Source organism: Cervus elaphus, chromosome 31 (genome assembly GCF_910594005.1).
Source record: "Cervus elaphus chromosome 31, mCerEla1.1, whole genome shotgun sequence".
Taxonomy (NCBI): Eukaryota; Metazoa; Chordata; class Mammalia; order Artiodactyla; family Cervidae; genus Cervus; species Cervus elaphus.
The window spans coordinates 43021119-43045972 of record NC_057845.1 but is presented as its reverse complement, the minus strand read 5'-3'; the positions used below and the strand labels follow the sequence as shown (position 1 = coordinate 43045972).

Sequence of the window (24854 nt, the reverse complement as noted above, 5' to 3'; positions counted from 1 at the left end):
TGGAATTTATTTTGAGGGAGAAAGAGATGGATGTGCTGTCTGGGAGGAAAATCATAAGGTTTTCACAGTTAATCCACCAAACATTTTTCAGAGAAAATGGAAGTGGAGAAAGGAAAGGACAAGGAATTATGTAACAAATGCCAGTTCTTGGAAATGCTAAAGTGGAGGAGGTTGGGAGTGTGGAAGAGACTTTCGGGTTTTTTGGGTTTTTTTTTAGCAAACCTCGCTACAGGGCACAAAGAATTCACAAAAAAATGAGGGATTGGACTAATAACCGTGCTTCACAAATGCCATTTCTCAGGACTTGGTGGGAATGGGAAACTGAATTGGCGATGAGAGACATGGGGTATATGCAGCCACTGCTCTGTCGTGGATATATTCCTGTGCTTTTCAGGCCCTCCTCTTCCTCAACTGTAAGATGAGGGGAATGAATTAGAAGGGGAGGGAGTCCAAATACCCGGAGGAAGCAGGGAGACGGGGGAGCGAGTGGAGTTGGCTAGCCAGAGTTTTCGGTGAACTAGGGAGCTCTGCCCTGTCTAACGGGGCAGAAGTTCAACACACTCACTTGTGTGCCGGGTTTGGGCAGGTTTTCCAGTTTTTCAAGACAAGCCACAAATTGGGACATTTTGTAAAACCCCTTCATCTTGAAATTTTGGATTGATTTAAACAAAAATAATGTCTGGTAGAAAAAAAGAAATACCTCTCTGCAGGCAGAATCCAAATGTTGGGCTGCTGCATGCCTTTGGGGTCAGATGGTTTCTAACATATCTCTCGTCCTAAAATATTGTATAGGGGATTCCCTTGCCTTTATTTGCTACAGTTTCTAACTCCTGGCATGGTTTCTCTCTACTGTGGCTGTTGATTAGCTTAATTATTAATATTAAACCCAACACTTTATATATTGAATTTTTAGGCACTACCATGTTAGTGGCTGGGACTTTCCAGGTGGCGCTAGTGGTAAAGAACCTGCCTGCCAATGCAGGTAGATATACCTGGGTTCAATCCCTGGGTCAGGAAGATCTGGAGATGGGCAAGGCAATCCACTCCAGTATTCTTGCCTAGAGAATCCCATGGACAGGAGCCTTGCAGGCTGTAGTCCATAGGGCCATACAGAGACGGACATGACTGAAGAGGCTGAATCCGCACATGTTAGTGGCTGGCGATGTATAAAAATAAGTGAAATACAAGGACCTACTCTCAAGAAGTTTCTAGTCAACTGTTGAAAGTTAGATCTTAATCTGGTGTAAGTGCTTCAATAGAGACAAAAAAGAAAAAAAGACTTCAACCTGATTGCGATGCATGGGTGGCAGGGTTGGTCAGACATGAGGTCTTTGAGGGACAGTGTTAGAACTGAGGTTTGAAGAATAAATGGGCATTGTTTGGCGGAGTAAAGAGGGCAGTAGAGGCTATAATCTAGAAACAGACGTTGGCAGCTACAACAGTTAAAGGGCAACTGTAGGGGAGAGTGGTTGAGAGCAGCAGCCCTGAGCTAGCCTGCTTGAATTCAATCCTGATCACGTGCCTTCTAATTCTATCGAGCTCTGTGGCCTCAGGCAAGTTGCTTAACCTCTCAGTGCCTCCATTTCCTCTTGATAAATTGGGGATGATAATAGCATTGTCTCACGAGGCTATTGAGGGTGGGAAGAGAATTAATACAAGTAAAATGCTGAGAACTGTGCTCAGATGTAGCTAGCATTATATAGGTAGGTGTTAGCTACTATTTGGAGGAGGAGTGGAAGGGGGAAGGAGGAGAAGCAGAGGGGGGATTCTGAGCATTTATTCCCCCACACTTAACTTTATTGCAGTCCTGTTTCTGAACAATTTGAAAAGACAAAGACTCTTGTCTTTACTTTGCTCCTGACCTATTATAAAAACTAGGCTGCCCAACTGTCCTGTTGCCTGAGATACCAGGACAGGTCAGGTAACAGAAGATCCTACTATGTGGATAACAAGTAGTGTCAGAATTCCCACCCCTCAGTGCAGCCTGGACCCCCACCTGCTTGTCACGTGAGCACTAGTTCAAATTCTGGGTCCCTTCCTGCTTCGTATCCCACACAGGACTGGCCGCTCTGCAGCCTGTTTTTGTATTGACTAAGAAGGGCTTTGGCTATGGCATTCGGAGAAGCAAAGACATTTCTCTAGGCAGTGGTAGTAGAAAGTTGGCCTTGTTGGAGCGGCTACAGGATTTAGGATATGTCTTACTGTTGAAGGAAGTAAGATTCACAAGTTAATAATAGAATTATTTTCAGGTCAGAAAAATAATCAGCTTACAATCACTTTCTTTAGAAGCTTAATCTTTTCATACTATTTTCAGGGAGTTTAGGAATAATAATAACATTTATTATAACATTCATTTAATGTTTACCCTTTTATCACAACAAACTGTGGAAAATTCTTAAAGAGATGGGAATACCAGGCCATTTTACCTGGCTCCTGAGAAACGTGTATACAGGTCAAGAAGCAACAGTTAGAACCAATGTGGAACAACGGCCTGGTTCCAAATTGGGAAAGAAGTACGTCAAGACTATATATTGTTGCTCTGCTTATTTAGCTTATGTGCAGAGCACATCATGCAAAACGCTGGGTTGGATGAATCATAAACTGAAATCAAGATTTCCAGAAGAAATATCAACAACCTCAGATATGTAGATGATACCATTCTCGTGGCAGAAAGTGAAAGTGAAAGTTGCTCAGTCGTGTCTGGCTCTTTGTGACCCCATGGACTATGCAGGCCATGTAATTCTCCAGGCCAGAATATTGAGTGGGTAGCCTTTCCCTTCTTGAGGGGATCTTCCCAAACCAGGGATCAAATTCAGGTCTCCCACATTGCAGGCAGATTCTTTACCAGCTGAACCACCAGGGAAGTGAAGAGGAACTAAAAAACCTTTGATGAGGGTGAAAGAAGAGAGTGAAAAGCTGGCTTAAAACTCAACATTCAAAATACAAAGATCATGGCATTTGGTCCCATCACTTCATGTCAAATAGAAGGGGAAAAGGTAGAAGCAGTGACAGACTTTATTTTCTTGGGTTCCAAGATCACTGTGGACAGTGACTGCAGCCATGAAATTAAATGATGCTTGCTCCTTGGAAGGAAAGCTATGAGAAACCTAGACAGTGTATTAAAAAAGCAGATACATCACTTTTCCAGCAAAGGTCTGTATAGTCAAAGTTATGGTTTTTCCAGTAGTCATGTACAGATGTGAGAGCTGGACCATAAAGAAGGCTGTGTGTGAGTGTGTTAGTTGCTCAGTTGTGGTGTCCAACTTTTTGCAACCCCATGGACTGTAGCCTGCCAGGCTCCTCTGTCCTTGGAATTCTCCAGGCAAGAATGGGTTGACATTCCCTTCTCCAGGGGAATCTTCCTGACCCGGGGATCGAACCTGATTCTCCTGCATTGCAGGCAGATTCTTTACCGATTGAGGCACCAGGGAAGAATGCTTAGTGCTGAAGAACTGATGCTTTTGAACTGTGGTGTTGGAGAAGACTCTTGAGAGTTCCTTGGACAGCAAGGAGATCAAACTAGTCCACCCTAAAGGAAATCAGTCCTGAATATTCATTAGAAGGGCTGATGCTGAAGCTGAAGCTCCAATACTTTGGCCACCTGTTGGAAAGAGCCAACTCAGTGGAAAAGACCCTGATGCTGGGAAAGATTGAGGGCAAGAGGAGAAGGGGTGGCAGAGGATGAGATGGTTCAATAGCATGACAAACTCAATGGACATGAGTTAGAGTGAACTCCGGGAGATAGTGCAGGACAGGGAAGCCTGGAGTGCTGTAATCCATAGGGTCACAAAAGAGTTGGACACAATTTACCAACTAAACAACAACAACAACAAATATTCTAAGACTTGTGTCTGAAAGATTCATATTACTCCCACCATAGATCCTTGCTGAATTCAAGATTATGTTGGGTTTTGGCTTCTCTGGTAGCTCAGACGGTAAAGAATCTGCCTACAATGCAGGAGACTTGGGATCAATTCCTGGGTAGGGAAGATCCCTTGGGGAAGGGAATAGCAACCACTCCAGGCAACCAGGTAAGTATTCTTGCCTGGAGAATCCCATGGACAGAGGAGCCTAGAGGCTATAGTACATGGGGTTGCAAAGAGTCAGACACAACTGAGCAACTAACACCTTCACTTTTATATCTGAAAAAACACAGACTCAATTCAATATATGCTTCTTTTATAGTTAGTGCAAAATAGTAACCTCAAATTCAAAATACCAAATAAATCTCTAAGCATCTTTTAGCCATGAACACTTATTTCAATAGAAAATATTAATTTCCCTCCAAATGAAATTTGTAATGTATTTTATTTTGAACATGGTGGTAAATTTTAGGAGCTGGTTATGGGGGCAGGAAGTTCCACGTAAGAGCACTCTGAAGTGTCTGAAACCCTGGCGTCAGACGTTTGTCTTTGGGAATTCTCTGCACCTAGTTCATAACTGTGGACAGAGTAGACTTTATGAAGCTTATTGAACAAGTATATGAATGATACCATATTTTCATCCCCTCCCCTCCTGCCTTTTCTAAATGTTCAAATAAGGTCTTAGGTGATGTGAAGGCTGAGAGAATGTTAAGGTTTTTGAATACTGGATCAACATAATTCTCTCTGTCTTCTGTTTTTATTCTTACTCCTGATTTTGTGTTCTAGTGTCTGCTGCCTAATCACAAGAAGGAAAAATCCTACATAATAGCTTTTCTGACTTAAAAGTTAATTGAGTGCTCTTTTTGATTTAAAAATACAAACTTTGTAAAGATGGGGAAGGGTTGGTTGAAGGTAACCTAGTCTCAAGATTGGTGATTATTGTCATTCATCGTAGGATGCTTGTTAGAGTCTCTATGGCTGCTCTACATATGGTCTATATAAGGTCTTAGACTTGGCCTGAGTTGAATGACAGAATCACGGAAGCAGTTTTGTGAATCCTCCATCTTAACATTCAACTTAGACTCTGGAGCTCAAGTGAAAAATCTCTGAAGTTCTTGCCCTCTATAAAAGTAACCTCTGAGCCTCCACTTCCTTGTTTGGAAAACCAAGAGTGTCGCATTAAATGATCCTTAATGTTCCTTTCAAGTCTAAAGACTCACTGTCCTTGGCTCTACCCAGTCTAGTCCTTTTCTGTTCTGTCCTAATTATGCCAGATGCTGGAAGGTGTCAGGCAACAGGCTGTGGAGTCAAGTATTAACATGAAATTGGATGGAAGGTGAGAAGGAGGAGGAGGGATGGCCATGTAATGATTTCACATTCATGTGAACGCTTCAATAACACTTCACAAAGTCCCACGGTTCTTTTCTCTGGGATGGCCCATGTCGCGGGCCACATCCTTGCATGAATTTCTGTCTCCTGACCGTGGAAACCGGCCAAGGACACATTACTAACCACCCTCTCACTTTCTTACACAGGACGACTCGCCAGACTTATTTTCTTTGCTTTCTCCTCCTGCTGGTTTATGGCGCTCTCTTATGTAGCAATAAAACTCTTGGAGAGTCCTCTCAGGGGTGAATGAATGCCACTTAAGTATATTTCCGTTAGCTGCTCTTTGATGGTTCTGCTCGAAAATAAAGGGGGAGTTGGGGCAGCTTGGTTCTTATCGAAAATTTTCCTTCCCTTTGCTTTAACGTTACCATTGCTGAAACTCTTAAGTTACACTCCAAGGGAGTTTTGCTAACAATAAAAAAATGTCTGGGAGATACTGTCAGACAACAAACTCACCATCTTTCAATAATTTTTCCCCCCATTGGAAAGGTGTTTGCATTATAAAGAGGCCCAGCCTGGCCTGTGTGAACTTTCCTTGTATCCCTTATAAATATTTAAATTTATAAATAATAAATAGAAAGTGTGACTGAATTCCAGTAAGCAAAGCACTATTTTGTTCTCCACCCTAATAGCAAACAGATTCAGGATCAGGTGTCACGATCCCCTTTCAGTTTTGTGTAGTCTATAATTTATTTTTACTTTCTCCATGTTTTGTTTTAAAGTGTATTAATTCATCTGAATCTTGTACTTAATCTGTGTCTGCTCTGGAACAGAACAGCCTATGGCTTCAGTTTCCCCCTTCTCACAGTTCCTGCCCTGAGAGCTGGGAGACAGCAGTGTTTGTCTCTGTGTGGCCTTGGGTAAGCCACTCAGCTTTGGTAGGCTTCTAGCTTCTCTGCTGTAAGATTAATAGAATCTGGATATTGAGGGGGGAAAAAAAATCCCAGGAGAGAGAGGGCTTCAGCTATTGCCATAGAAATTACCACTAAAATAAATGATTTTCATTTTTCCCTTCTTTGGTTTGCTTAATAAGTGATGTTGACCAGATGACATGCAATGGGGATTGGGGTGGTGTCCCCAGGACCCATGACCCACTTCACTGAGGTCATTACCACACACCACTTTAATTTTCTTACTTATCCCATTCCACAGACAGTTTTTGAACCCCCATGCTAGGGACCATGAAAGATTCAAGCAGAACTAAGATATCACTTCCACCTCAATGACATGCACGCTAAGTCGCTTTAGTCATGTGTGACTCTGTGTGACCCCATGGACTGTAGCCTGCCAGGCTTCTCTGTCCATGAGATTCTCTGGGCAAGAATATTGGAGTGGGTTGCCATTTCCTTCTCCAGGGGATCTTCCCTGACTCAGGGATCGAATCTGAGTCTCTTATATCTCTTGCCTTGGCAGGCAGGTTCTTTACCACACCTCAATGGCAACCCAAGACAAAGACAAAGTCTGAAAAAAATGCAAAGAAACTGATCTTGCTTCCTGTCTTGATCCTACTTCCTGTTTACCCCTTTTCTCTTATACTTTTCTCTTCCCTTGTCCTTTCCCAACTCTATCCCTAATTCCTTTTCTCTTTTCCAGGGTTTTGATTCCCACTTGGTGGTTACAATTTCATCAGCCCAATTTGAACCTGCTTCTGTGAGCTTACTCCCTCAGTCGTGTCTGACTCTTTGCGACCTCACAGACTGCACCCCTCCAGGCTCCTCTGCCCATGAGGTTTCTCCAGGCAAGAATACTGGAGTGGGTTGCCATGCTGTCCTCCAGGGAATCTTCCCAATCCAGGGATCGAACCCACATCTCCTGCATTGCAGGTGGATTCTTTACCAGGTGAGCCATCAGGGAAGCCCAGTCTTTTGAACCTAAGAGGGAATAAAAGCTAATATGTTCAAAGGCCACAGTGGGGCACAGGAACCAAATCATCTTCTCTCTTCACTAGATTCAAGGGCAGGGTTCTTATCAGTAAGGAAGAAAGGCCATATGGGATGACTGGGGTGGCTTTAAAAGGAACCCATCCCTACTTGGGACCAAAATGCCTCCTCCATAAGTCTGCAGAGTACCTGAAATTTCTGTTAAAGTTCCAGAACCTGGGAAAACGGATACATTCCAAAGATTTTTTTTTTATGACAGATGATTGATCTATAACAAAGAACAAACAGGGCCCAAGGCGCTGGGACTCAGGCAGTTTAGAAGAACGGGGCCTGGACAGTGTAGGAGCTCTGGGGGCTGCCCTAGGTGGGAATGGGTAGATAGTAAGATGGAGGTACAAGGTAATAGGTATTTCGAGGAAGTCAGAGGCATGAGATAGAAGCATGAAGCTTAGCCTTACCATGAAGAATCTCTAGCAGCTCCTGGAGAGAAGGGCTGGTCATTATGGCATGATGAAATTTGTCTACCACATCATCGCTGAGAGGCAGAGCTCATGTGTTCAAGAAAGCTTCCCTCCAGTAAAGTTCCAAGGAAACTGACTATAGCCCAGGCACAGCATGCTTGAGATGAACAACCTTGGTCATTTGCAAGACTCAGACCCCAGCCCTCCTTTCCCCCAAATCCCTGGAGTGGGTTGCCATGCCCTCCTTCAGGGGATCTTCCCAACCCTGGTATCGAACCCAGGTCTCCTGCATGGTGGGCGGATTGCAGGAGAGGTACTTGTTTCTCAAACATGAATATGGATGGGGCAAATCCCAACAGCATCTCACCGCACTGTTCAGCTGGAGGTGCAAGGCTAGGACCTGTCTCCCCGAGATGTGTCAGTGCTCCCCTCAGCCACGATTGCTGCGTGTCCAGGAGGGGGCTGGAGCCAAAGTTCTGCCACATCATCGAGCTATTTGATCTCAGCCTCTGATCACACCAGGGGAAGGGCTGGTGTGTCCCTCGTCACACAGTTTAAATGCCTCACAGGCCAAGAGCAGTTTCTTCTCTGGGAAGCCTGACTTTCAGGCCTGCTGGACTTTTATGTATGACCTTTGCCTGGAACATGCCAAGGACAGGGGGAGACCCTCACACCTGTTACTGCTCCTCTCTTTGTAAAATTTCCCTGAAACACTCCTTGGTCATTTGTCTTTCTTTGCACAACAACTTCCACATCCTCCCCCCCCCCCCCCGCCCCGTACTCAGCTGGGGATGGAATTCTACGATATAAAGGCTGCAGAGTGATGCTTTCACCCATTAATTACCTAATTCATTGATCCGTCCATTCAACATTGTTCGGTGCTTAGCAAGTGCCAGGTGTTGTAGACACAACAGCGCGTGGAGAATGAGGTCCCTGTCCTGGAATGACTCACAGTCTAGAGCGGTTGGCTGGCCGAGCAGGCGACGGCTCAGACTTCTTCCCTGGCTCAGTTTCCATCTCTGTGAAATTAGTCACAAGGAAACATTCAGCTCCTGTTCATGTGTGCTGGGCTGACCAACTCACTTGGAGGATAACTGCCAGCCGTTTTACAATCTCATGCTGGCTTCTCTCCACCTTCCAGTGTGTGATTGGGCTCCTTCTACACTCTAGTCCTTGATGTGCATCCACAAAAAACAAACTTATTTTAATATCAGTCTCAACAAGACTTGCGAAGAATGCAAATGGAAGACACTGCATAGCTAACATAACTTTTGAATTATCTCTATGAACGTCTGGCCTTATACAGAAGCATATTAAAAAAATAATGAGTTATCCATGAGAAGTCTGAGGCAGGCAAAGCATTCCTCAAACTACATATTATTTAGCATATAATAATATTCTGAGTTTCTTTCTTTTTAGAGGAATCAGATTCTCTCGGCTGAACGCTACATGTTCTAGCCACTACCAAACTCAAATAACAAAGCATTTTCATGAATATGTGAAGAAAATTCCTTTTGATATATGTTTATCATCTACCCACCCTCCTGTTCAACTTCCAATCTATCACTTTTCTCCCCATCTACCTGTAGTTATCAATGAGTGCACAGTCTATAGAGACACAAAGGCTGGCTGTTTGCTTCGTTCTAAGTTCTGATTGGATAGAGAAGTGGGTATTTCCTGCACCTGTTAAAGGAACTTTTGGATTGAACACAAAAAATGTAATTACGTATTACAGTTTACAAGAGACTTTTCCTTGCAAGAGCTCTTACTATAAAGATATTTTAAAATAAAGATCCTCACAGTAAAAATCTTTTGCAACTAGAAATTGTAATAGACTGAATTTTAATTTACTTTGTATCCTGTGAGATTCATGAAACATAGGTAGAGGCAACAATCAGGGCAGAAACATTATATTAAAGTTCAGCAGAATCCTGTTAAGAGGGTTTGACTCACTCCTGGCTACCACACCTTAACATCTGGAATCGTCACTGTGAAATGGAAACCAGACATTATCCTTTGCCCCGACACTGGCAATACCAGCGGTTAATTGAAGTCTCGTTATTAATTCATTGAACACATTTTGTAACGGCTGAGAAGGTTTTAGGCACTGCTAACTCTATTATTAATAATATTCAGAGTAAAAAGCCTTGAATAAATGTTTACCAAGTTCCAAACACTGTGCGAGGTACTTTACATAAGTTATCTCATTTAATACAATCCTACCAACTCTGGGAGGCCGGTGCTACTGTATATATTTTGCAGAAATGGGAATGAGGGTCCAAAGTGGCTTTGTGTGTACGTGTGTCTCATCTTTTGTGTCTTGGCTTTTGTAAATAAGGATGATAGCACATTTCTTTTTACTGCTGGATAATATTCCATTGTCTGGTTGTGCCCTGGTTTATTTATCAATATGCTTCTATAGAATTTTTATTTTATATTGGGGTATGATTGATTTACAATGCTGTGTTAGTTTCAGGTCTATAGCAAAGTGATTTAGTTATACATATACATATATCTGGGCTTCCCTGGTGGCTCAGATGCTAAACAATCTGCCTGCAACGCAGAAGACCCTGGGTTTGATCCCTGGGTTGGGAAGATCCCCTGGAGGAGGGCAAGGCAACCCACTCCAGTATTCTTGCCTGGAGAATCCTCATGGACAGAGCAGCCTGGCGGGCTATGTAGAGCCCATGGGGTCACAAGGAGTCAGACACGACTGAGCAACTAACCACACATACATATATCTATTCTTTTTCAGATTCTTTTTCCATAGAGGTTATTACAAAGTTCAATTTACTCCTTTTAAAACCATATTTTTGACTGCCCAAACTTCTCCCCCGACTTAAAAAACTGCATATGGACTCTGCTAGCCACAGTCAGGTAATTTAAGAAAACAGTGTTGGAAGGTATTCATGACTGACCATGGTGTCATGGGTTACTTCTCCAGGATAGGATGTTTGTCTTTTGATAGAGTGCTCATCACCTCAAGGAGGAGTTTGTGATGAGGAAGTCTAGGAGTGCAAGGATCACTAGGAGGATCTTGGAGGGGAAGGTGGCCTCTCGATGCCTCTGGGATCACAGCATAGGGGGCACCTCATCCCCAGAGGGCAGGCAAGCTAAGATTCTTTGAGCACCAGCTTGATGCCACACTTTGGGTCCATCAGTACCCTCACAGTTAGCATGCTGGGATTCATGAATGGAAACCACAGAAGAGGCCCTGGCTTACTTTCAGCTGGGCAGGATTAATATTAATCACAAACCAGCTTGATGAGCTAGAAAGGTTACAGCTCAAACCTGCTGTTTTGTAGAATGCACACAAACCTGAAGGAGTATTCGTTTCACATAGTGTTTACTTTGCCTGGCATCTGTTTGTTTAGAACTTATTAAAGGGTACTTTTTTTTTTTTCACCATTTGGGTCACGATGATCATTACTGACCCCTGAGCTACTGAATGTTCCCAGATTACTGAATCATAGCATTTAATCTAGTGATGCTGAAACTATACTTCTAGTTATAATAGTGGACAGTATTATAATTATTTAAAAACTGATGGTCATTGTATGTATAATGTGATAAAAGAATTATTATTATTATTTTTTGAGTCTATTTAACCTTATTAGGCTTTCTGGGTGGCTTAGTGGTAAAGAATCTGCCTGCCAATGCAGGAGACGAGGGTTTGATCCCTGGGTCAGGAAGATCCCCTGGAGAAGGAAATGGCAGCTCACTCCAATATGGTTGCCTGTGAAAATCTCATGGACAGAGGAGCCTGGTAGGCTTACAGTCCATGGAGTTGCAAAAGAGTCGGACATAACCTGGCGACTAAAGAACAATAACAACAACCATCTTATTAGAGTGTGATTCTATAAATATCATCACTGAAACAAATGTAAGTCAGAGCACAGTACTCTTCGGCTGAAATCCCTCCAATGTCTTCCTACTGTTCTTTGCATAAAATCCAAACTCCCTTCACTGTTTTCAGATCTTGATCTCATCTGGTTCCCGCCTGTCCCTCATTTTACCTCTCCCTGTTGATTAGCGGAGTTCCTCTGCTCATTTAACTTACCCATTTGCTCCTGCTTGGGACTTTGTACCATCTGTTGTTTTTGCCTGAGCAGCTCCGCACATGTCTCCTTTTCATGTCATGCAAGTCTCAGCTAAATGCCATTCTCCAGAAGAGCTTTCCCTGACTGCTCTGGCAGAGGAATGTTCAAATATGGTCATTCTCTATCACTGCTTCATTCATAACATTTCTCAGTAGCTGAAATTATCTTGCTCGTTTATTATACGGTCTATTCCTCTTGCTGTGTCTATAAGCTTTGTGAAGGAAGAAACCTGGTCTGTCTCACTCACTCTGCTGTTGGCATGTAGTTCATGCGCAATAAAAATCTGGAGAATGACTAACTGCATGGGTGATACCACGGATGGTAATTCTTGTGTTCCGGGTTTGTTTCTGTCTTGTGAGTGTGTGTGTGTGCACTTCTGGGGGAAGCATTTTGCTGTTTTTTATCACCTCTGCTACCTGGTAGCACGTGGCAGTACATTGGCTGCTTTTGTTTCTGCTTTCTCCAGGGCTTCGTACAACGCGTGGCACGTAGCAGAGAGCTCATTCATGTTGTTGAGTGAACGGATGAGTTTGTAGGTGATTTTGATGAACTGCTTTAAAAGCCAGGCTATGCCATGCTGACATATGATCCAACATCATGAACGCTGGTCTCTAGAGAAGGTGCAGTCTCACTGGCTTTCCAAAGTCTTTGCTGACTCCTTCTCCTTCTCTGGCGAGTGTCTGAGTGGAGTGCAGGCTGCCGAGGAGGCAGATAGCAGGATGACTGCCTTAACGGAGGAGCCTTGTCGAGCCAGCTTCCCTGGTGAAGGGATGGCAGCCTACATCAGGGACTAGCCCTATGGACCTGTGTTGTGCTGGGAGGACAGGAGAAGGACTGACATTTATTGAATGCCTACCAAGTGCAAGGCAGTATGTTAGGTGCTACACATACCTTATGTTACTTAGTTGTGGCAATACTACTGTGAAGAGTTATTGCTTTTGATCTTTAAAATAGGTGGGGAGCCAGAGATTCAGAATAAGTTACTCACCCAACTTTACATAGCTGATAGGGGCAGAACCAGGATTGCATATTCTTTCTGACTCCAATGAGTGTGCTCTTTGTACCATAGGCACCAAAAGAAAAGAAAAAAGAAAGAAAAAAAAAAAAGCAACAACAAAATAGCAAAGAAGTCCCCTCCTATATGATCCATTTGGGTTAAGAGTCGGACATGATTGAGTGACTTCTTCCTTTCTTCTGAAACGCAGGTGGTCTCAGATAGAGTTATCCTAGTAAATCATTTACACATTTGTCCTAATAATTTTGAGAAGATGGACTATTACCCATTCTCTAATAGAAGTCATTATCGCATGAGGAGGTACAGTTGTGAAGGTGGGCAGGGGAATTTCTGGGAGGGTGACAGGTCAGGGAGCAGAACTGGGTGGGCTGAGAGACTCTGGACAGTGGGGACGGAAGGGCGGTGGTCTGGGGAGCCTGCCGAGCTGCGTCCACCTGACATTTTGTAACAGGTATTTGGAAGGGAATTTACTAGGAAGTCTGACTGGCAGGCTGACTGGAGGATGCTAAGTGTGAGACAAGCGTGACAGGGTGGTCACTTGTAAGGGATCTAAACCAGATGCTTAGGGTTAATTACCCCTTCTGCTCTTCACGGTCTGGGTAACCCTGGGGAAGTTACTTACTTCCTTGTACCTCACACTCTTTACCTATAAAAACGGTGCTAACTGGTGTTGCATATTACCCTTGGGGGTTGTAAAGAGTAAATGAAGTTTTCCCATACACAGTGCCTGGAGTTAGTGATTCATAAATGTCAGCCCTTCGTGTGCAACTGCCCAAGCCACTTGAAAGTCTCAACCTGCCATCAGCCGGTGACAAGCTGTGAGTCTCATGTGGTCATTTTAGTGAGTCATTTAGAATCAGAACAGATGGTTTGGTGCTTAATGGTGGGGACAACTGGGGTAAAAAGAAAGAGTCTCTTTTGGAGCTGATGAGCTCTCTAGAGGTTGGGTTTGTGGGGTTCCTCATATCCAGGAATGTAGTAACTTTTTGACTAAAACGAATTTCTACTTTGCTCTTGCAACTCTGCTATTAATTAACCTTAATGTCACCAACGACTTTTTCAGTTTGAGAAAAGGAAAAATTTCAACTACCTGAAATACTTAATAGTTCATCTCATTTAAGATGAGATTGGTAATCTGCCAATTTCAATCAAATTTTAGTTATGTGTAGATGAGCTTCCGTTGTATTTGACAAATGATGACAATCTCCTTATATCATAATTAAAAGGAGAATGGGGGCATTGTTCCTTTCATAGATCCTGGAATTTGAAATTATTTTAGTGTTGGTTCCTCACGCTGATTCTGAGATACGTGTCTTATTATCATTAATATTATCTTACTTGCAGCTCCTTTGTTTTGACTTCTGCTTTGTCTTTTGTAGTAATTGGACTTCTATAGTTTGCACATTGTGATTCCCAGACCCAGTAGCAGGGTGCATTATACATTGATCTGCTTTTTGATAATCAACTTAAATGGTGATGATGGTCTGCAATGTATTTGGGTTAGAGTAAAATGTTCATCCTAATGAAATGCAACTTTATGAAAGAAGTGCTCCTAATCCTCTCAAGTACGGAGCCAGGTCATCACGGGTAAATGGGAGGTATTTGAGGTTTCTTCTCTTCTTTTTTTTTTTTCCTTTTCCTTCTTTTTTTCCTTTTCCCTTTTTTTTTCTCCCCCCAAACATGTTGGGTACACCAGCTGTTAGCAAGAACATTATTAAAAATCATGTCAGCTCAGAGTTATTGCTGTTTCTGAAGAAAAGATAAATGTATTTATTTTTAAATCTGGACATATGAAGGTTTAAAAAATATTGTTGTAGAGTTCTCCTGGCTACTTTTACTTAGCTTTTTTCCAAGTTTTGGGCTGGAGAAACTTAAAAATGTCTCCATGCCAAAGTTAAATATTAAATGAAAACCTTGTGTCTGAGGAGCTCCAGGATTAATAAACTGCAAAATAGGTAAGATCTCAAATCGCTAGAGAAAGAAATTTCCAAAGGGAATGGGGTTGCATTGTAAACGGTGTCAGTTCTGAGCTGTGGGATGAAACCCACAGGGAAAAGATGGATCATGGCTCATTTTAGGCTCGGAGGAGGCACCATCTTTTTGAAGTTGTAGGGGTAGCACATTTATCGTTGAGCTTAGTACCCGTTTGAAGGAGTTAAAGAAATTAATGCTTTACACAAATGTGCAATGTGATATCATAAGTCTCCCTCCCCAGGAAGACATCATCTTTAACTATTAGGAGCACTGGTTTCCTAAAGTCAAATCCAATTATTATAGTGAATATTAATTTTAGTAGCCCCATATTTTGCCTCAAGATTTATTATCTTTTTTCTCAAAGAAAACACTAGGGGCAAGTGAAGCACCATTGAAAGATGATATAATGAACCAGGAATATAAAAGTTGAGTTTTCATTTCCTGGTTAATTCTAGAGATAATTTTCATCCCAGCCTTGAATGCATGGGTTGGTGGAGCTGTTTGAGTTTCAGTTCTTTCCTGTCAGATGTGCCGCAGTTGCTGGGGGCCATGTGCTGAGAGGGGCCTTCCAGGGAGAAGGCTGTGGGCTGGAGAGTCTGCACCGCCTGGATTGGGATCCTGGCTCTTACCATCTGTATAACTTTAGGAACCTCCACTCCTTAGCCTGGAAAATGGAAGTAATTCTTTGGGGGATTATATTAGATAACAAGTGTCTAATAGGGACCTGGAAAGTAGCAGAAACTCAAGAGAGGGTAGCTATTATGATAAGGATGTATATAGCTTTGCATTTTTTCTATTACCATAGTTCCAGGATACAATAGGATATTAACATATCTTTAACCAGCTGATTCTAGTATCTTAGGCACATCCATAAACAAAACCATCCTTAAAAGATATAAGCTATCCTGGGTTTGTTGAGCAAGCATCTGATATTTATATTTGCTTGCCCTGAATGATGTTTGAAACACTTTCCTGAAACAAAAATGCAATTTTGATACTGTTGAGTAGGCATCAGAAGAGAAGTCTGTTGTGTTGGATTGAGGATATTGAGGATATCTAGAAGAACTAAAGGAAAATTAAGGAAAAACTGTAATAAGCCAATGAGACTTGGCTTATTTACAAGTGGAGAAATTTACAGAGCAGGAGAAAGCTGTGAAATGTTAACATTCTTGGCCTGGAAGCCAAAAACACGAACACAACCAAAAGGAGTTAAAGGACCAACTGAACTTGACTCTGGTTACCTTGCCAGAAGGAACTCCTGCCTTATGCTAATGATATTACAATGAGAAACTCATGTGCCAACGAGGTAGACAGTAACTAGAAGCAGTACCGTGAGTGTTCCAAGCTTCACTGTGAAGAACGGCCTGGGGAGGAGTCTGGGCAGGGTTCATACAGCAAAGGTTAAGATCTTGAAGAAAGGAATTTGGGCTCCAAAAAATATTAAAACTGGTGTGTGTGCTTTGGAACATGTTGGATATGTAGTCCTGCTGTAATTTCCTCTGGCTTCACTGAATAAACAACAGAAAAAAATAAGTGCTTGAGGATTCCCACTGAACTATCTGTCCCACCAGAGACACTTTGCTGAATGGATGCAGTGTTGGTCTGGGAACTGCGCAGCTTATTCCCCTGGTGTTTCCTGTGGGACTCTAAGCAATTGTGGCGGACTACAGCTAAGACTGATGTGTCTGCTCCCTAAATTCTTAGAAGGGTGAAGCCTGCTCCGAGGAGAGAGGGGGAGAGTGAGTCAGCTGACTCTGTGATGGCCAAGACCTTGCCTCTGAGAACCATATTTTCATGACAGAACTTAATATATTGCCTATGCTCAGTGGCTAATGCAGCAGGTATTATATTCTATTATTCCTGGTTGTGCTTTGTTAACTGTTATTATCAACAACTGTTCCCTTAACCATTAAGAAAAAATATGGTTAACTACTTTATCAATCCCTAAAAATATAATTATTTTATGTGCTGAAAGAAACTGTATTTGTTTTTAAATTATGGAACAGTTTGGCATGGCAGCTGACATTCATGGAGAACTTACTATCTGGGGCTTCCCTTGTGGCTCAGAGGGTAAAGAAGCTGCCTGCAATGCAGGAGACCTGGGCTCTATCCCTGGGTCAGGAAGATCCCCCAGAGAAGAGATTGGCAACCCACTCTAGTATTCTTGCCCAGAGAATTCCATGGACAGAGGAGGCTGGCGGGCTATAGTCTATGGGGTTGTAAAGAGTTGGACACGACTGATTGACTAACACACACTGAAAATATTTTATATTAATTAATTCATTTAACCACTTTGTGTTGATTAATTTATTTAATTCTCAGAAATCTGCCCCCCCCCCCCCCGAGAATGGAAGCTATTATCATAAACATTCCTATTTACCTATACAAAACTGGGCATAAAGGGTTTGAATAACATGCCAAAAGTCTCAAAGTCAGCAAGTAGCTAGATTAGAATTTGAACTCGATGAGGCTGCCTCCAGGGTCTAGGCACTTAACTGCTATAGCATATCACTTCTTTGAATAGGAATTTTGAATATAGAATAGACTCTGGAGCATACATAAACTTTCCATATTGATGTCCACCCACAACAGTTGCATTTGGAGTCTTTATGCAAATATTATTCTGTTTTTTATACTCATTGAACAGACAGATTTAAACCCAGGATTATTGAAGAATATAGCAAAACTTATTCATTTAAAAACTTCTGAACACCTCTTGTATGTAAGGTACTCTATCTAGTAAGAACTGAAAATAACGAAAAATGAGACCCAGCCCCGAATCTTTTGTGACCCTTAAAGATTAGAATAAGTAAAATTTTAATACACAAAGTTCTAAGAAAAACTTTCATTAGCTGTTGAGAGAATTTGGGGACTGTTATGGTTTCCTTGACTTTTTTTTCTTAAATGATGCACTAATCAACAGTTTGTTTTAAAAGTGACTAACAATTTTAGTATCATTAAAAAACCATTGTTGCTGTTTAGTGGCTAAGTCGAGTCTGACTCTTTTGCAACTCCATGGGCTTTAGCCCACCAGGCTTCTCTGTCCATGAGATTTCCCAGGCAAGAATACTGGAATGGGTTGCCATTTCCTTCTCTAGGGGATCTTCCCAGCCCAGGGATGGAACCTGTGTCTCCTGCTTTGGTAGGCAGAGTCTTTACCACTGAGCCACCAGGTAAGCTCAATACACAAACTGTAGTGGGCTTAAAACCAAGTCCTTGGGTCCATATTGCACTTCATGGTGATGGCCACGGGACACTTTCCTCTTCCCACAGAAAGCAGAAAGGGGAAGCGGAGGGTGAGAAATGGCTGAGTTGGCAAGTCCCTGGGTGGTGGGACATCCCAAGAAGCAGTAGAAGGTATTGCTAGTGCAGACTCTAGTGATGCACAGACAGTGTTCAAATCCCCACTCTGACTCTTATTACCTGTGTGACCTTGGGTGAGGCTTAATTTCCGCCCCCCCCCCCCCCAAATCTTTTTATGTCTCACTTTCCTCCTATATAAAATGAAGATAATAATACTAGCTACCTCATAAGGCTTTTGGGTAGACTAACTGGGTAAATGTAGATGCAGTGTTTAGAATGATGTCTGGCACAGAATAAGTGTTACATAAGCTGTTTTGTTGCTATCATTACTGACAGAGACAGGAGTGAATTCAGGGCATTAGGCAGGCAGGAGAATCAAAGTGTACCTCACTTGAAACGAATGTAAACCCAAGGGACCCTGTCTCTCCTCCCGCCCATCTCCCAGAGTACATTTCTCTGGCTCTTGTTTGCTTCATCCTCTAAGGAAATTTATGACAATGACATGTGTGCTTATTCTCCTTCCTCTTAATTAAAGTTATTTCTACGTTAGATTATAATCCATCGCTAATGACGTCTCCTTTCGAATATTTAACAGATTCTATTTCTTCATTGGCTTTGGACCACAAAAACTAGAACAGGAAATCAGATGACTGGGCTTGCAATTCAAAGAGCAAATTGCATAATCCTCAGTGATATTGAGGTGTAGAAGCCTTGCCTTATGAAAAACCATGGATCTGGAGCCTTTAGTTCTAAATATTCTTCTGAGAAACCTTTCACTGTGACTTGGAAGCTATGGATTAAAAAGTGTCCAGTATAAGGTTAACCCTCACTTAGCCATTACAGCAACGGGAACATTAAGTCCAAGCGCTGCTTCCATCAGGCCAAGAGAGACCTCTGCCTTGACCTCCCTGAAGCTGTGCCGCCTCCGTCTGCTGTGGGGGTAACGAACCCAGAGATTGCGCTGTCCAGAGCCCACTCCCTTCTACACCAGACCCTAGAGTTCTCTACCCAGATGATCCTGAGCTCCTTCTAGTGACTCTGAAGAGTTTATCTCAGGGCTCAGGCTCCTGAGGTAGATTGTCCCTCTGGGTCCAATGAGGGGCCAGGGAGCAGCTGCTTGTTGGGGGCTGTGGATGGAGTTGACTGTGTAGGTGGGGTGTTCACGTGACTGGCTGTGAAATCTCTTGTGGTTTGTGGCCAGGCTGGAGGTGAGAACAAATGAGCCAGGGCTGGGCTGACCTCCCCGTGCCTCTGTGTCCTTGGGCAGCGCCTCAAGGAGGCTGAGAACTCCAAATGTGAACATGGACTTTCAGGTTGCCACGAATGTACACTTGTCAAGAAAGAGGATAGAACATAAAGCTTTTGACGTTCTGTCAGTCTTATCCATAACTTTTAAATACTTAAATGTAGTACATGAGAGCCTCCATTTATAATAAACATGTTAGGAGTGGGCCTAATTAACATGGATACACATAAAAAAAAATTCTGCACTAGCGCTATTTAAAATAGCCAAGACATGGAAGCAACCTAAATATCCATTAACAGAGGAACAGATAAAGATGTGGCACGTATATACAGTGGAATATTAGTCAAACATAAAAAGGAACAAAATTGGGTCATTTGGAGAGATCTGGATGGATCGAGAGTTTCATACAGAGTGAAGCAAGCCAGAAAGAGAAAAACAAATATTGTATAGTAATGCATACATGCAGAATCTAGAAAAATGGTACAGATGACCTAATTTGCAAAGCAGAAAGAGAGACACAGATATAGTAAACAGATGTATGGATACCAAGGGGAAAGAAGTGGGAGGAATTGGGAGACTGGGAGAGACACATATACACTATTGATCCCACGTATAAAATAGACAAAGGGGAACATGCTATATAGCACAGCCAACTCTACTTAATGCACTCTGGTGACCTATGGGGAGGGAAACCCACAGGGGAGGGGATATATGCATATGTATGGAAGATTCTTTTTGCTATGCAGTAGAAGCCAACACAACGTTGGAAAGCAACTATGCTCCAATAACACTGACTTTAAAAAACTGAAGGAAAAGTCAGGATCAAAAGTGAGAAGCTTTACTTTAGAAATGTTCTTGAAAAGTGAATCAGAACACTTGGAAAAGCAGAAAAAAAAATCCCCAGTGAAAGCCACCTCTTGCAAGCACACACACACATTCCATGATAAAATGTCCATGATTTTCTTTGCTGACACAGGAAGGCCCAAGAAATAGAGCAGGCTGTTCAAAAGCAAAAGCCGAGGAGAACGAACAAAATAACCAGGAATGGCTATCCACTACCATTTTTAGTCTTTTCTTTTCAATCTTGCAAATAAGATTTCTGAAAAGGAAAATATGATCATAATTAATAAATCAAAACCACTAATGGGACAGTTTCATTGGAAGAAAAAGCAGAAGAAAGCAGAGGGAAAATCCCCAGACTTTGATTGCACCCAACCGGGTCTGTATCTGCCCTTTGTCAGTCAAAGTTTGGTGTCTGAGAATTATTGCTGGAATATCTGGAATTCTTAATAAAAATTCCAGGAAACCTGGGGGCTTCTGGGCAGCATATGTGAAGTTAAGAGGCAAGAAATATTTCATCTTCTGTGAAAGTCAACAAGAACAAAGAACAAGGTGTTAGCAAGCTAGTGGCTAGGCATGGCCGAGTGAGTCTGTTTTCATGTTTCTTATGCTTTCTGTAAATGTCTGAAGCCAAAGCTTTTTAGAGAAAGGAGAGTGCCTCTTCCTTCTCCCCTCAAAGTTTCTGGGGGGAAGTCGCCTGAGCCTACTTGGCGTGGTGGCATTTCTGGCATGCACACAGCTGCCTACCACTCCTGTCCCATCTTCAACATTTATTCCTGGGACACATGTGAGGACTAGCAAAAGTCAGGTAGAAGAAACATAGATCTCAGATGCTTTCTGTTTGGATCTCAGTCCTGAGGACCAACAGGGGACTGTTTCTCCATTTATAATCATCACGGCCTCTGGCAAATCACCAAGTCTCAAGAAGCCTCTGTTTCCTGGGGCTATCACCGGAATAATGACAATGCGCCTCAGAGGATCATTGGGAAAATTGCCAACTCAGTGCCTAGTTTACCATAGATGCTTCCTAAAGTGTTTTGGAGCCTCTTCCAAATAATGTAGTATTTTAAAACTGGCCTACAGGTTTATCAGACACATACTATTTCTTTTTGTATTTAAATACAACTATTATGTAAATAAATTTTAAATTATGATGTAAGAAACTCAAATTATAATTTAAAAAACACTTCTACCTGTACCCTTCCCGCAGTTTATTCCATCATTTTCTCTGCATACATTGTCAGAGGTATGGTTCAGGACAGCAGGTCTAGGAGAAGGGCCAGAATGGAACCAGAGGATGTTGTGTGGTTATTTTCTACCCGTCTTCCAAGGAACTCCTGAGTTAAAAAATGCATCTGGCTCCCATTTCCTGCAGAATTTTGCTTATTTGAAATGTTCAAGAAATCAACTGATCCGACTTCAAACAGACTAGGTTTAGCTGGCTGTGTACAAGCCCAAACCCCCATTTCTGTCACTCCCAAGTCTGGACTTCACAAGCAGCCAGTTCCTTTCATACCTCAGGAAAGGACTTCTCTTTGGCCGCGCACTCTTTGTTCTGAGCCAAGTGTCAGACCAGGAATTGAGGCAATAAATCTCTGCGATTCTTCATATTTGGAATTTCTCCTGTTGCTTCTGATAAGGAAATGACAGAGTCTTTCAGCTCCATGCGTGAGCCTCAGAGAAATTTGTAATCCAAATCATGTTTTGCTCACAAAATGGAAACAAAACGTGCTAAACCTGGCTTTGAGTTAACCCAGACTGTTTTGAAGGCCTGGGTCATGAATATAGAAATTATCTTTGCTCTTGATTGATTGCACTTGAAAAACTTTTCAATGAAAACAAGTTCCTCTCTTGTTTTAAAAATTCTGATTCTTTCTCAATGGGGGTGGGGCAGAGGTGGGTGTATGCTACCAGGCTCCTCTGTTCTTCCCGGCAAGAATACTGGAGTGGGTTGCCATTTACTTCTCCAGGGGATCTTCCCAATCCAAGGATCAAACCTGCATTTCCTGCATTGGCAGGCAGATTCTGAGCCCCCTAGAAAGCTGGGGTGGGGTGGGTGGCAGCAAAATTCTTCATAGGTGAAGGTATTTGCAAAGGATCTTTTCCTTCCTGCAGTGAAAATGGACCTCACTATTGGTTGTACGCCCTCCTCTGGCCCTTCCCTCATTTACTTCGGTACTTCCAAGTTCGAAGTTTCATACTAAGCCTCAAAGACTGACTGAAGTGAATATGATGGGGGAACAGCAATTTCTCAAAGACGGATGATTTTCCCATGATCTATCCACATTCTCTGAGATGACTAATGAAGCCAGCCCAGGCCTGGCTAACTCCTGGCATGATCACAGTGAAAAATACTCTCAAAATAAAACAATGAAAACTTTTTTTAAATGTTTCTATTTGATTTTGAGTATATTCTATCCAACAACATGCCTGAAAAAATTTACCATTTGGCATTTCGGTGGAAGTGGTAAAAAATGACTCGGAACAAAAGGCTTCATTCAGCAGCAGTGCCTCAGCTCTAGCTCTTATTTGCCTGAGACCTGTTACCATAAATGAAGAGACGGAGGTTGATTTGATCATCCGTGATCAGAGTCTTGCCGGGGTTTGTTTAGCAGTGATATGACATCACTAGCAACTGGCCTTTTTCAAAGACCATGGTGTTGAGCCATACTATTTGAGAAATCCATTTTAAATGAGTTTCTTTCTCTCTCTAAAGTCTACAGTCAGCTCCTAATTTTAATTTTGTTGGCACAGGGTAAAATGGTCAATGATGCTGACACATTCACCATTTTGAGTGAGCCGGTCTACCCATTCTTTTTAGTATTGAAACAATTGACTTGAGTTTCATTCATTTAACTAGCTCTTCAAGTGTCACGTAGATACAACTTTTTAAACTAGTAAAGCAGAGTCATTGTGTGGCTAATAAAAACATTGGTTAATCTAAAAATCATGTACATTTAATCTTGGAATGTGTTTTTTACTTACATTTGAACACAGGTGTGTCTGATGTCCTAAGAATTCATTTCAAACAAAATATTGACACCCTAGGGTTAAAAAATCTTCCAGACTTTTCATTTACACCCTTACTGGTTCTCCCTTTTTCTCATGTCCAATCTCTGACTTGGGACAGGGTAGATCAGGAAACCATCTTCAGGACATTTTTGGGTTAGAGGTTTTTCTTTTCTTTTCTTTTTTAGCTTTTTACACTTACCATGGTTTTGGAATCTCTGAGAGAATGAAGAAATTACACAGCAAACACAACTCCTTTATTTAACATTTGCTGTGTATTTTTAACATGTATTCATTTAAATGTTTCCTTGATATCTACTGTGAGTCATGCATTAAAGATACAGTGACAAATAAAACCTGCAAGATTTCTGTCCTCATGGAGCATATATTGTTTTGGCTAAAAAGTTCGTTTGGATTTTTCTGTAAGATGGTACAGAAAAACCTGAACAAACTTTTTTGCCAACCCAATATTTTACTGAAGGAAGTCACTTAAAAAAGAAAAAAAGAAAAAAAATTAAAACAACCAAAAACCAAACCAGGTATTTTAGACAGAGGCAAATGCTGTGAAGAAGAGGAACAGGATCTTGTGATGGGGTGGGTATAAGACTGATGCTACTTTGTTATTTTTTGTTTGTTTGTTTGTTTTTTTCTGGTGCTACTTTAGAAGGCCGTCAGGGAGGGTTTTCCCGAGGAGGTGGCAATTGAATGCAACAAAGGAACATGTCACGTGACTTTGGACAGAGTATGAGCGTAGTGCCCAGAAAGTGTCAAGGCTAATGATAGACCTTTACTGTGAGTGTTAAATGGCTTAATATGTGCAGAGTGCTTACAACAGTGCCTGGTATCCATAAATGCTCACTGTCTTTAATTCACTCAATAGTCATCAAGTATCTAGCAGGTTCCAGCCAGTGTTAGGTGCAGGGAGCTACAGCTGGAGAGAATTCTGAGCTCATGGAACTGGCTCCACACCCCAACGCAGTGATTCCTAATCAATGCTGGTAGAAGCACTGCATCTCTCTCATTGGTCTCCCTTATTCCTGCTCTCCTCCCCTATGGAGGAGTCTAACTAGACAGACTCAGGGTGAGGACCAAACACTGGATTTTCTACAGGCTTACTCCAGTTGATGCGTAGGCCCACAAAAGTCTGAGAACCACAATCTTATTGCACAGATTGTAGCTAATTGGTTCTTTTCAATATGGTACACTCACATGCTAGTAAAGTGATGCTCCAAAATTCTCCAAGCCAGGCTTCAACAATACGTGAACTGTGAACTTCCAGATGTTCAAGCTGGTTTTAGAAAAGGCAGAAGAACCAGACATCAAATTGCCAACATCCACTGGATCATCGAAAAAGCAAGAGTTCCAGGAAAACATCTATTTCTGCTTTATTGACTATGCCAAAGCCTTTGACTATGTGGATCACAATAAACTGTGGAAAATTCTGAAAGAGATGGGAATATCAGACCACCTGACCTGCCTCTTGAGAAACCTGTATGCAGGTCAGGAAGCAACAGTTAGAACTGGACATGGAACAACAGACTGCTTCCAAACAGGAAAAGGAGTATATCAAGGCTGTATACTGTCACCCTGCTTATTTAACTCATATGCAGAGTACATCATGAGAAACGCTGGGCTGGATGAAGCACAAGCTGCAATCAAGATAGCCGGGAGAAATATCAATAACCTCAGATATGCAGATGACACCACCCTTATGGCCGAAAGTAAAGAAGAACTAAATAGCCTCTTGATGAAAGTGAAAGAGGAGAGTGAAAAA

General features: G+C 42.1%; 1 protein-coding gene across 4 annotated transcripts in view; it reads right to left on the bottom strand.

Moving 5' to 3' along the window:
- Positions 1-24854, bottom strand: part of COL8A1 (collagen type VIII alpha 1 chain) — a 156820-nt gene that overhangs the window by 20548 nt on the left and 111418 nt on the right. The window contains exon 3 of one of the 4 annotated variants that reach the window (XM_043892570.1): positions 8438-8612. The exons of the other annotated variants lie outside the window; for them this stretch is intronic. The gene's annotated coding sequence lies outside the window, so the exon portion shown is untranslated. The remainder of the gene's footprint in view (positions 1-8437; positions 8613-24854) is intronic. 4 annotated transcript variants of the gene reach the window in all.